The sequence below is a fragment of the Haemaphysalis longicornis genome, unplaced genomic scaffold (genome assembly GCF_048455015.1).
Source record: "Haemaphysalis longicornis isolate Haplotype H1 unplaced genomic scaffold, Haemaphysalis longicornis Haplotype H1 scaffold_8, whole genome shotgun sequence".
Lineage (NCBI taxonomy): Eukaryota > Metazoa > Arthropoda > Arachnida > Ixodida > Ixodidae > Haemaphysalis > Haemaphysalis longicornis.
In genome coordinates, this window is record NW_027526445.1 from 73961349 (window position 1) to 73969885 (window position 8537).

Here is an 8537-nt window from a genome sequence, read left to right on the forward strand (position 1 = left end):
TGATCCTAATCGTATATGTTTTTGCTTTCACTTTTTATGCGGTCATTCTAAACTTTTGTACATGTAGCTTGTACATGTAACTTTTGTACATGTAGTACATGTAACTCTGCAAACCTCCTCTAACGTTTCCTATCTTACCGGCATCTACGGTGGAGGGCGGTAAGAATAACATATCTGGTAGATTGGCCTGCAAGACAGGGGGCGCGTCACAGACCCATTGAATGTGCTTCTAACAAAGATATTGCTTTTATGGCCTTAGCACTGATCGAAATCCTACCATTTTTTTGGTCAGTAGCATTAATTTTTGCATATGGAGGGGTCAATTCCACATTCTCAGCGAAGCGTCAAGATCAAATCTCTAAGCGGCCTTGTTGGTTATCTGACATGATGAAAAGGAATAAGCTGACAAGGATGAGACACAATTGAAGGCAAAACACAGTCCACCAGCAAGACACCCGGAAGACAACTCTGCGGTAAGTGATGTCTCCCTTCTTCGTGCATTTTATTTCATTTTATCAGAGAGTGGAGGGAAGGGATAGTAGTTGAAGTAAAGTTAACTCAGCATCCAAATGTTTCACAAGAAGATGGACACTCATCAGAAGCTGAACATGAGCAGTCTTCGGCAATTTGTGGTTTATTGTCGACGATGGTTGCATTTTGATGGCGCAAGGCCAACTATGGCAGAGAGCGCCAGGAACAGATGCTTAGCTAGCATAGAATAAAATTGAATACAAACATAAAATGATTTACAGAGGTCATCATCATCATCATCAGCCTATCTACTCCTAGGTCAGGGCAAAGGCATCTTCCACGAATCTCCAATTACCCCGGTCCTGTGCTAACTTCAACCAATTTATCCCCGCAAACTCCTTGATCTCATCTACACATCTAACTTTATGCTGCCCCCTCCAACGCTTGCCTTCTCTAAGGCTCCACTCTGTTACCCTTAATCACCAACGGTTATCGTGCCTTCGCAATAGATGCCCTGCCCACGTTCATTTCTTCTTCTCAATTTTTACTATTATGTCCTTAACGCGTTTTTGTTCCCCGACCCACTCCACTCTCTTCTTGCACCTTAATGTTACACTTATCTTGCGTTCCATTGTTCGCTGAGTCATCCATTAGTTAAATCAAACCCTCTTAATGAGCCTCCGAATTTCTCCCCCGTAAGTGAGTACCGGTAAGATGCAGCTGTCTTACACTTTCTTCTTCAGATACAATAGTAGGCTGCCCTTAATTGTTTGAGAATGCCTGCCGTATGCACTCCACCCGTTTCTTATCCTTCTAATTATCTCTTCCTCACGATTGGGATAGGGGGTCACAACTTCGCCTAGGTAGGCGTTGCGCTTACCAGTTCCTGTTCCCCGCCACCTATCTCTAACGAGTCTGCTGCCCCGAGGTTATTGATAATTATGGTCTTCTGCATACTAATGTTAGGACCACGGTTGTACTCTGCTTGACTAGTGCGGAAAGCAGACATTGCAATTGGTCCACCGAGTTACTTAGCAACGCAACGTTATCAGAAAATCTGAGGTTACAGAGATATTCTCCGTAAAACCTTACTCCCACTAGTTTCAAATCCATTGTTCGGAATACTTTTTCTAGACATGCTGTGATTAACGTTGAAGAGATTGTGGCTCCTTGTCTGACGCCCTTTCTTATAGGTATTTTTCTGCTCACCGTATGGAGAATTTACGGTAGCTGTGTATTCATTGAAAATATGATCAAGTATTCTTACATAATGACCATCTACACCTTGATTTCGTAATGCCTGAAGGACTGCTGAGGTTTGGACAGACTCAAATGCTTTCAGATAATCTAAGAAGGCGATATATGGGGGTTCAGTATACTCGGCGCACTTCTCTATCACCTTACTGATCGTGTGAATATGGTCCTTTGTTGAATAGACTTTACGGAACCATGCTTGTTCTTTAGGTTTACTGAAATATAAGGGGACAAAAATTGTGTTAGCGATTACCTTGGTAAGTACCTTGTAGACGGCCGACAGAATGCTGATCGGCCAGTAACTTTTCGAGCCCTTCATGTCACCTTTCTTATGGATTAGTATGATGTTCGCGTTCTTCCGAGATTCCTGTACACTCGCGGTCACTACGCATTGGGTATACAGTTTGGCCAGTTTTCAAGTACAATTTTCCTGCCTTCCTACAAGAGGTCTCCAGTTATTTGATCCTCACCAGGTGCTTTGACCCCTTTTGATTTCTTTCAAATCCTTCCTTACCTGTTCTTTCATTACTGGTTCTATGTCTATCTCCTCTAAACTACTTTCTCGTTCAGCATTATCCTGGATGTCCCGGCTACTATACAGATCTCAATAGAGCTCCTCAGCTACTATAAATATTTTATCCTTATTTGTGATGACATTGGCTCGATGGTCTTTAAGTGCATACATCTGATTTTTTCCCACGCCACGGTGCCTCTTCACTGCTTTCCTTCTGCCTGCGTTCTTTACAGCGTATTCGATTCTCTCTATATTGTACTTCTTTATGTCAGCCGTCTTTGGAAGCCCCAGTTACTTCGAAAGCTCAGCTAATTCCATTCTATCAGCTGCGGTTGACATTTTCGTGCTTTGGCCTTTCCTAGTTAGATCTTTCGTCAACTGGGAAAGTTTTCCAGTATCTGGTCTAGCCATGGCGCCCTCGACTTCTGCTGAACACTCCCTGATAGTCGGTGTAAGATTGTCGCTTGCTTTCTGTGTCGTAAACTCCGTTTCCGCGATAAGAGATGAATATTGGTTGTGCAGCGCAATCCTGAATTCTTCTAATTTACATCTTATTGGTACCTCATTGATAGGCTTCATGCGTACTAGCTGGTTGTGGCCCCGCCAAAAATGTAGCCTAATTCGAGATTTTATCATACGGTGGACACTACACCTTACCCTTCCGAGCACTTCCACATCCTACACGACACCAGTGTTGACGCATGATATTAAATCTATTTCTTTTTTACGCTCCCCATTTGGGATCCACCACGTCTACTTCCAGCCCTCCCGTTTGCAGAAGAAGATGTTCATGATAGGTATATTATTCCGTTCTGTGAGCTCCACTAGTAGTAAAGACTTGCTATTTATACGAAGAATTCAGGATCGCGCTGCAGAACCGATATTCCACCCTTAACGAAGAAGCCGAGATTACGACACAGGAAGCCAGCGACAACCTTACACGCATTATCACGGAGTGTGCAGTAGAAGTCGGGGGCACTATGGCTAGACAGGATACTGGTAAACTTTCTCAGGAGACGAAAGATCTAATCAGGAAACGGCAAACCATGAGAATCTCTACCGCAGCTGACAGAATAGAACTAGCTGTGCTCTCGAAGTTAATCAATAAGCGTAAGACAGCTGACATACGGAAGTATAATATGGAGAGGATCGAATACGCTGTAAAGAACGGAGGTAGCCTGAAAGCAGTGAAGAGACGTCTCGGCGTGGGGAAAAATCAGATGTATGCACTTAAGGATAAGCAAGGCAACGTCATCACAAATAGGGATAAAATAGTCACAGTTGCTGAGGACTTCTATAGGGATCTGTACAGTAGCCGCGACATACAGGATAATGCCGAACGAGACAGTAGTTACATCCCACCAGTAACAACCGAAGAAGTAAGGAAGGCTTTGAAAGAAATGAAAGGGGGCAAAGCACCTGGTGAGGATCAGATAACAGCAGACCTCTTGAAGGATGGTGGAGAAATTGTACTTGAAAAACTGGCAAACCTGTATACGCAATGCCTAAGGACCGCAATGGTACCGGAATCTTGGATGAACGCTAACAACATCCATATCCATAAGAAAGGCGACATGAAGGACTTGAAAAATTACAGGCCGATCAGCATACTGTCAGTCGTCTACAAGGTATTTACCAAGTAAATCGCTAACCGAATTTCTGCAACATTAGATTTCAGTCAACCTAAAGAACAAGCAGGGTTCCGTAAAGATTATTCAACAATGGACCATATTCACACGATCAATCAGGTGATAGAGAAGTGCGCTGAGCATACTGAACCCCTATATATAGCCTTCATAGATTATGAGAAAGCATTTGACTCGGTCGAAACCCTAGCCGTCATTCAGGCATTACGGAACCAGGGGGTAGATGAGCATTATGTAAGAATACTAGAGGATATCTATAATGGATCTACAGCTACCATCATCCTCCATAGGGAGAGCAGTAAAATACCTATAAGGAAGGGTGTCAGACAAGGAGATACAATCTCTCCAATGTTATTCACAGCATGCTTACAAGAAGTATTCAGAACGTTGGATTTCGAACAGGTGGGAGTAAGGGTTAATGAAGAATACCTCAGTAACCTCAGATTTGCTGATGACGTTGCCTTGCTAAGTAACTTGGGGGACGAATTGCAAAGCATGCTTTCCGCACTGGGCGAACAGAGTAGAACCGTGGGCCTGAAAATTAATATGCAGAAAACTAAAGTAATGATCAATAACCTCGGGACAGCACAGCAGTTTGAGATAGATGGCGAGGCAGTGGAAGTGGTAAGCGAATATATATACTTAGGCCAAGTTGTGACCCCAGATCCCAACCATGAGGCAGAGATAATTAGAAGGATCAGAATGGGGTGGGGTGCATATGGCAGTCATTCTCAGATAATGAATAGCAGCCTACCATTGTCGCTGAAGAAGAAAGTGTATGACAGCTGCATCGTACCGGTACTCACCTACGGGGCAGAAACTTGGAGGCTCACTAAAAGGGTTCAACTTAAATTGAGAACGACTCAGCGGGCAATGGAGCGGAAACTGATAGGTGTAACATTAAGGGACAAGAAGAGAGCGGAGTGGATCAGGGAGCAAACTGGTGTTAAAGACATATAGTAGAAATTAAAAAGAAATGGACGTGGGCAGGGCATGTAATGCGAAGGCAAGATAACCGCTGGTGATTAAGGGTAACAGAGTGGATCCCTAGAGAAGGCAAGCGTTGCAGGGGGCGGCAGAAAGTTAGATGGGCAGATGAGATCAAGAAGTTTGCGGGGATAAATTGGTCACAGTTGGCACAGGACCGAGGTAATTGGAGAATAATGGGAGAGGCCTTTGCCCTGCAGTGGGCGTAGATTGGCTGGTGATGATGATGATGATGATGATGATGATGATGATGATGATGATTTATACGGCACAGACCACAGTTCAAACTTCCTTGTCTCCAGCATGATTGTTGCCTACTTTAGCATTGAAGTCTCGAATTACTGCGGTATACTGTGTTTTTAATTTAGCCATTGCCGATTCCACATATTCATAAATTGTTGAACTAGCTGGCCGGCGTGGCTTGGTGTTGGCGCGTAGCCCTGTACCACCTTGTTTTTGTACCTTTTAATAAGCCTAATTACAAAACCGGCTAAACTTTCGTTAATGCTATAGTATTTGCAGGGAATGACCGCTGATTTTTGTCTCTCTTTTGTGAGCGAAATTTTCAGGAGGTCTTGAGGAAAGTTCACGCATCAACCTTGACACCAAAGTGTACATGAGGTCGCTCGGTTAGGCCGCAGGCTTGAGGTGGTAGACCTGCCAATCAATACCATGTTGCACTCGATTGGTACAGGACCTGATGAGATCACTCCTAAGAACACCCGTGCCAAGTCCGCTCTTAACGAGATTCCTCCAAGTCCTCCATCATTGATCGGCTTGTTGTTGTCGACCTGGTACACCACCAAGAAGTCGTCAACGAATCTAAAAGACTTGACGTTGCCATGCTCATAAAGGGCACCTTGCAACAGCCTATCCACGCTGGCAAGGAGCAAATCCCTTAAAACAAGAGCCACGCAGGATCGCATGCAGAAGCCATCTTTCTGGACGTATAAGTCACCTGCATACTCAACGAATGAGGAAGGAAATGCGTGTGTGAGTGAGCCGTCTGTTGCACTTCTGGAGAAGGAAATAGTTTACTTGCCATGACCACCTTATATCGACAATAGACTCGGTCGACTACGTTTGCGTCACGGGCTATCATATTTCTTTGCGATATCAGTTTTTATTCCTATTTCATGTTTTTGTTGTTCTATCTTATCCTATATACATAAATATACGTTTCTGTTGCAATAAAGCACTCCGTTGTTCGTCAGCGCCTGTGGATTGTAGTCTTTACTTCGTCCTGTCTTTCGTCCTGTTTTTCGTGCTGGTTTTTCATTCTAGTACAATTCACCAACTGGCCATTCAGGAAACCCTTCTGCCGTTTTGTCGGATATAATGTGCTGCACTGGTCAATCCCACCATAACCTGCACCAGCCAGGAACACTCTCAGTGCTTTTTTTGTCTTCATTCACACATCGGTCACCATCATCATCTCGCCGATAGGCGCGTTCTTTTCGGGCTCCATCTTGGCTCGTCTCACACCAAAACAGGTCGCGCCGTTGTCTTGAAATAAACGCTTCACCACTACCCCTGGTCGGCGTCTCTCACGCGACAGAGGTTGCCAACACCGACCTCTGTACATCGACCGCTTGCGGCACTTTCCTAGAGCTCTGTTCGGGTTGGCGAATTGCCGCAATGCCTACGGCCAATGCGACAATGGCTAGCACTCCAACCTCTGGCTGGACTGCTTCATGCCGACAGCGGGACCCCCCGTTTTCCGCTGGACTCCCCAGGGTGACGTAGAAAACAGGCTTGACAACTTAAACAGTGTGAGTGCCTTCAATCAATGGCATGACTCCTTCAAGCTGCCGAACGTGTCGTGGTCTCTGAGCCGGGCGGCAGAAACATCGGTTTATAACAACGAAGCAGATTTTACTGACGGGAACCGCTTTACAACTGAACTGCGTTGAATTTTCGGGACTGCCTCCCGACGTTAGGAAGCGGCCAAAAAGGAATTGCAAGACCGAATTCAATAACCAGGCGAGTCAAATACACCATACATTGAGGACATTTTGGCCGCCTGTCCACGCGCCAACAAAGAAATGGTGGAGCAAGACCTTGTTCGCCACATCGTGAAAGCAATTAACGCCATTGCGTTCAACGGGCTCGCAGTAGAAATCCATACCAGTGTTGTTGAAGTGATCACAACTTGTCAGCGCCTTGACGATCGGCAGTCATTGCGTTTGCGACACAAGTTGTACAGTAGCTCGTACCATGACGGCGAGCTGCGGACTCTTATACGGTCCATCACCCGTGAGGAATTTTACGCACAGCCGTCGGCTGATTATTCAGGCGTTCACCCTCAGTCACCTGTTCCTGGGTTTCGTGGGATCATTCGTGAAGAACTCGCCTCCGTCACCTGCGGCCTTACCCCGACGCGAGAACTTGCCTCAGAGCGGCCTTCTGCTGTCGTTCCACGGCCACCGTCCACTGCTCTCGCTGTTCCTCTTGCTCCATCCCTCCTATAGCCTTGCCATTGACAGCTGGCTCCATCGTCCACAACTCCCTCGCAGTCTCTCTTACTCGGCCTGGCGTCAGCCTTGCCATTCGTGTTCTTACTGATGCATTCGAGGCCGTACAGCTCGCTTTTGTCGGAGATGCCATTAGGGTAAACTCCGTGCCTACTTTGGTTTTTTCTTGCTATTACCTGCGCAAATTTTACGACCTTTACCAGCAGTCGTTCCCGTATGCTCTACGCCGTTCCTTTTCCCCGCCGCCGGACTCTTTAAACCAACAGCGCCACTCGAACTCTTTCAGACGCCGTTCACCTTCCCCTCATCATCGCTCTACATCACCCCTTCGCCTGGCTTGTCGACTCGCTGAAAACCACCCGGAAAACTAGAAGGAGCAATTTCTGGAGGGGAGTTGCGTCGCTTGGAATGAATGAATGACCTTTATTTAGGAAGAGGCCTGAGGCACTGGTTGGGGTTGGGGGGAAAAAAAGAGGGAAGACCCGTATTAAAAATAATGATCACATGACGTTGTAATTGTTTAGAGTTCCTCTTCCGGTTAGCTGCAGGCAGGGTTTCAGTGTTCACATAGGCACTGGTCGTTGGTATGTGGAGCACCGTTCACACTGTTCACACGAGTACAGTCGCGTGCACGAACACTTGAAAAAATGGTGGGAGTCGTTGAGCAGGAGGATTTGTAATTTCTCCAAGCGGCGGTAAACCGATCTCGAGCGCACACGTTGGTTCACCGTCGCATGGAAAAATTAGAAATCCTAATGGTCCACTATCGAACACGTTGACTGTATTTGTTGAAGGGGTTCGAGTAGACGCCCTTGTAGATACTGCTGCGACAATGTTTGTTAGCAATGCAGCTTTGTGTTCTGGGCTCCTTAAACTGCACAATCCTTATGTCGGTCTACTCCTACGAGGTCCTAATGAAGCCATGGTTAAGCCTTCTCGATATTGCACGGCACGAGTTGGAATCAGTTGATTTCTTCATCATATTTAGTGCGCAGTGCTCTCGGCATGTCCTGATCAAATCATTTTGGGGTGGGACTTTCAACATCGTCAGCTGAAATTTTCTGACGTCAACCCTTTATTCACCTTTCCGACACCGACCTTGCTAGTTTATCAGATGTCCCAGCACCGTGTTTGGTCGCAACCACTGATTTTGTTCTCCCTCCCAGTCAAGAAACTGTATTTTCTTTTACT